Here is a 5,761-nt window from a genome sequence, read left to right as displayed (position 1 = left end):
ACATTCAGATCATACACACACACGCACACACACACACACACACACACACACACACACACACACACACACACACACAAAGTCAGATCATATACACACACACACACACAGTCAGATCATATACACACACACACACACACACACAGTCAGATCATCTACACACACACACACACACACACAGTCAGATCATACACACACACACACACACACACACAGTCAGATCATCTACAGACACACACACACACACACACACAGATCATCTACACACACACACACACACACACACACACACACAAACACACACACACACAGTCAGATCATATACACACACACACACACACACACACACAGATCATCTAAACACACACACACACAGTCAGATCATCTACAGACACACACACACACACACAGATCATCTACACACACACACACAGTCAGATCATCTACAGACACACACACACACACACAGATCACCTACACACACACATTGTGATCAGTTGACTGTAAATCAGGGCTTGAAAATGAAAAGAAAATTCAATCGGTTCACTCTGAGCAGAATCGATATTTTAACGTTTCTGTTCCTCCGTTCCTCTGAATTATTACGTTCTGAAACCGGTTCGGCAGGAAAAAATAGCGGTTAATAACGTTATTTTAAAAACAATATTATGTGTCTATAATTTGCCTAATAATAATGTCACGCGCGTCGTTTCTATATGCAGGCTTTACAGTTCTTACTCGTTGTCTTTGTTGGAAGGAGGACACCGACAGGGAGCTCAGCAGATCATAACACTTGATTTATTAAACATGAAGAGCTGAACATCAGTAATTAGACACATCTGATTACACAGTGTGCGACATCTCTCTCTCTCTCTACCTCTCTCTCTACCTTTCTCTCTCTCCCTGTTGCATGCTGGGAACGAGTGAACAGAGTTTGGCGTGGGTGAGAGTTGTTGTGGTTGATTGTAACTTTTCTCTTCTTTTTTTCTCTTTATTGAATTGTGTTTGGTAAAGCAGTATTTTTTTTTCCTCGGCTGACGCCGGTCAGCAAGTGGGGAAAATGGGGACAAATGTGGGTGATTTTTCACAACTGACTATTAGACATGGCTGTAAGTGTATGCCTGATGCGTCTGTGTCAGTAGAAGATTGTTTAGTGGCCGTGAGTGCTGCTGTTGGCGGTGTAAATATCAGATCCGCGTCTCGTATGAACAAGGCCATAGTTATTTTTTTGAGTCAAAGTCAAATGGCAAATGATTTAATTGAGAACGGATTAACGATCAATGAAATGTTTGTGCCTGTTTTGCCTCTGTCGAGTCCATCAAAGAAGATTGTCTTGTCAAATGTACCTCCATTTGTTAAAAATGAGAAATTGGAAGAAATACTCGTGAGATATGGTAAATTAGTGAGTCCCATTAAGATGATTACGCTCGGATGCAAAAATCCCGAACTCAAACATGTAATGTCTTTTCGGCGCCAGGTCTTCATGATTCTCAATTCTCACAGTGATCCTTTGAACCTGTCTGTCAAATTAACTATCGAGGGGAAGGATTATACTATTTTTATTAGCTCGGAGTCCATGAAATGTTTTATTTGCGGGGATTTTGGTCACGTCCGGCAGACTTGCCCGAATCGTCATGTAAATAATGGCACTAATGGAGATTTGACTGTTAATGTGGAAAATGACAGGGCGAGACAGGGTACTTCTGATGTAACTGTGGATGCTGTGTCGTTACAACCTCCACAGGCCAGAGCAGAATCCACGCCGATTAGTTTGCCTGAACTCACGAGGGAAGATCCCTGTTGGGTGATTCCAGCAACAGCGAAGTGCAGATAGCTGAGACAGCGGCTGATCAAAATGACGTAATCACGCAGCCAGAGTTGAGTTCGGAGCAGGTGAATGCGAAAGAGGCGCGTGAGGCCGAATCACCGGGGAATGAGGAACAAATATCTGAGGTAGACCAATGTAATGCTAAAATAAGTACTGATGAATCGATCGATCAGAGTCAAGGAGCGAGTGTTTCACAAGAGGTAATGGATTTAAGTCTACACACGGAGGATTTCGATAAGGATGACGAGGAAATATATGATGAGAATGACGTGATGGACTCGGAAAATACTTCTGAAGGTAAGACTAAGTTGTATTCATTACAGCAGATTAATGCTTTCCTTGACAATACAAAAGGGCTTCGTAAGATCAGTATTGAGTCATACTTTCCAGATTTAAAACTGTTTCTTAGTTCTTGTACCATAGCTATGCGAAAGACAAACTTTGATGAGCTTGATAGACCAAAACGGTACCGCCTTAAAAAGATTCTCTGTAATGTAAGAAGTATATTGCTTTTGCAAGGTAAAAAGTGAGATGGTTTGGATGCATTTCTATGTTTGTTTTCTTTTTCTTTTCATGACATCCTTGAGATTTGGTTCTTTAAATATTAATGGGTGTTGTGATGCTGTTAAAAGGTTTAGTCTTTTTGAATATATTATGATTAAGAGGGCAAGTATAGTTTTTCTTCAAGAAACTCATACAGATTCAAATAATCAAGTACAGTGGTTGAGTGAATGGAAGGGGCAGGCTATACTAAGTCATGGTTCTAGTGTTAGTGCAGGGGTTGCTATTCTCTTTGGATCAGAATATAAGCAACAACCTGTTAGTGTTTTTGAATTGGTTCCTGGTCGAATGTTGCGTGTTGATGTGACGATTCATGGACTACATTTTTCGTTATTTAATGTGTACGCCCCAAATATTGGTTCAGAGCGAACTCTATTCTTTAGAAAACTAAAGACTGCTCTTAGTGATGTATCGCATGATAAAATTGTTGTTCTGGCTGGGGATTTTAATTGTACTATAAACCACACTTTAGATAGGAACCATGAGGAACCACATAGCCAGTCGTCAGATGAACTTAAAAATGTGATAAATTATCATTGTCTTGTGGATGTGTGGAGAGAAGCTTTCCCTCTGACTAAACAATATACCTGGATGAAAGTAAACTCTAATATGATATCTGGAGCCCGACTTGATAGGATTTATGTGCAGAAAAGCGTTAGGGGTAAATTTTATAATAGCTGTATTTTTCCCACTGCTCTATCTGATCATCATTATACGTCTGTTGAAGTTTCTGTCGCACAGAGCACTTTTACACACTCTTTTTGGAAATTTAATATTAGACTGTTACAAGATCACAATTTTGTGCACTCTTTCACCCTTTTCTGGGAAACCTGGAGAGAGAGAAAAATGCTATACAAGTCCCTAAGTCAGTGGTGGGATATTGGCAAAATACAAATTAAACTTTTTTGTCAGAGTTATACCGCCTATAACAAAGGTATTTTGGAAAGTACATTGAAAAAGCTTGAACAAGATATTCTTTACACTGAGGATAAAATGGATGAGGTGGACACTGCCGAACAACTTGAAAGGAATAAATTTTCTTACGGAATCTTTTGGAAGAAAGGGCCCAAGAGACACTTATCCGTGCCAGGTTTACCTCCTTTAATAACATGGATGCGCCGACATCTACATTTTTTAGTCTGGAGAAAAAAACTGTGAATAAGAAGACTTTATGTCATTTGAAACTTCCAGGAGGAGGAGAAGTGACTGACGATCGTGGAATAATGTCCTATGCTTTATCTTTTTATGAGAATCTATATAAGGCGGAACCCTGTGAAGATGAAATGGCTGACATGCTTCTCAAGATTTACCTCAACTTTCGGAAGAAGAGAAATCTAGACTTGATCAGCCTTTGACTTTTGATGAGATGACAGTAGCTGTTCATGAAACTTTCTTTAGGAAAAGTACCAGGATTGGATGGACTAAATGCAGAATTTATAAACAGTTTTGGCCGGTGATTGGAAGGGACTTGTTTTCTGTCTTCTTGGAGTGTCTGGAAAGAGGAACATTGTCTGTGAGCCTTCGGAGGGCTGTGATAACTTTATTACCTAAGAAGGGGGATCTTGGAGACATCAAAAATTGGCGTCCTGTGTCATTGCTCGGAGCTGATTACAAGATCTTTTCCAAAGCTTTAACTAATAGACTTAAACGTTTTGCATATCTTCAGTGATTCATGAAGATCAATCTACTGTATCCCAGATCGGTCCATTTTTAACAATCTTTTTCTGGTTCGAGACCTGATTTCCTTTGCCAAGTGTATAAACTTGATGTAGGTTTTGTTTCTTGGACCAGGAGAAAGTCTTCGATCGAACTGATCATGGCTTTCTTTTTAAATGTTTTGATGCTTTTGGTTTTGGTCCATCATTTATTTCCTATGTTAAGCTGTTGTACACGGATGTATATAGTTTATTGAAAATAAATGGCACTCTATCGAGACCATTTTTTAGTTGCAGGGGTATACGACAAGGCTGCGGGTCTCTCAGGTATTTTATACACGATTGCTATTGAACCACTCATGGCAGTTCTGAGACATCAGTTAAGTGGGATTTCCACAGTGTGCTCTTCTGGCACAGATTTTGCAACAGTTAAATTAAGCGCATATGCTGTTGATGTTACTTTAGTAATAAGATCAAATGAGGATGTTAAGAAAATGATATCATCACTGAATATCTATCAGAGGGCCTCTTCTTCAAGAATAAATTGGCATAAGAGTGCAACTTTTTTTGCTGGGCAAATGGGAAAACGGAGGTCCGTCAGTACTTCCTCAGCACTGTTCTTGGAGCTTGGAAGGGTTTAAAATGCTTGGGGTTTTCTTGGGGAAAGAGCGTTATATGGAGAAGAATTGGGAAGGTCTAATTGATAAAGTGTCTGGCCGTTTACACAAGTGGAGGTGGATTCTCCCTCAACTATCTTATAGGGGTAGAGTGCTTATTATTAATAATTTGGCAGCATCTATGCTGTGGCATAGGTTAAATGTACTCGATCCACCAAAAATCCTATTACAACATCTGCAAAAGATTTTAGTAAATTTTTTTTGGGACGGCCATCATTGGCTTCCCCCTGCAATTTTTTACTTGCCAGTTAATGAAGGAGGTCAGGGATGATCGATTTGGCAGGCAAAGTGAAAGCTATGAGGCTGAAAGTTGCTTCAGACTTTACTTTATGTTAGGGAGCTTTCCACACCGTGGGTGTCATTTGGCTTGGCTTTGCTTAGAACTTTTGGTGGTTTTTCCCTTGACAAACAATTGTTTTTTGATGTTCCAGTATAGTTGGAGTTTTAAACCTGATGTGAAATTCTATGCTTCCGTTTTAAATTCCTGGACTGTTCTTAAGGGATTTTAGACGAGAGAATCACCATTTTGGTCTGAATGAACCACTGTTTTATAAACCCCTATCTTAATGCAATGTTTGCACGTCTAACATCATTGTTTAAAACATTTATGGGAAAAGGGTTTGACCAAAAGTTGCACATCTGATCGATATTGATTCAGAAAATGGAGACCAACAATGAAATTTGTGAACAAGTGGGATTCAGGTCTGTGAGAATGGTAGAACATTTCATATGCAGTCTGAAAGCTGTTTTTCCTTCTCAATTCCAACATTTTGTCAATTGTCTTCTGTCAGGTGAATTGATGCAATGTTCCTTCCCTAAGTTATTTGTGTCCCCAAAGGGTTGCACAGATGGTGACCAAGAGGGGAAGTTGTTGAAGTTCAAGGGGCTACAAGAGATTGATTTTCAAGCTGCTGGAAAAACAAAGTTTTATCAGATGTGTGTAAAGGCTGATCATTTTGAAGATATTAATCGTAGATGTGATACAAAGTGGAAGGAACATCTAATGGTTTCTGATGATCTTTCTCCTTCTTGGAGGTTACTGTATA

The sequence above is a fragment of the Carassius auratus genome, chromosome 1 (genome assembly GCF_003368295.1).
Source record: "Carassius auratus strain Wakin chromosome 1, ASM336829v1, whole genome shotgun sequence".
Taxonomy (NCBI): Eukaryota; Metazoa; Chordata; class Actinopteri; order Cypriniformes; family Cyprinidae; genus Carassius; species Carassius auratus.
Note: the sequence above shows the minus strand (reverse complement) of the source record.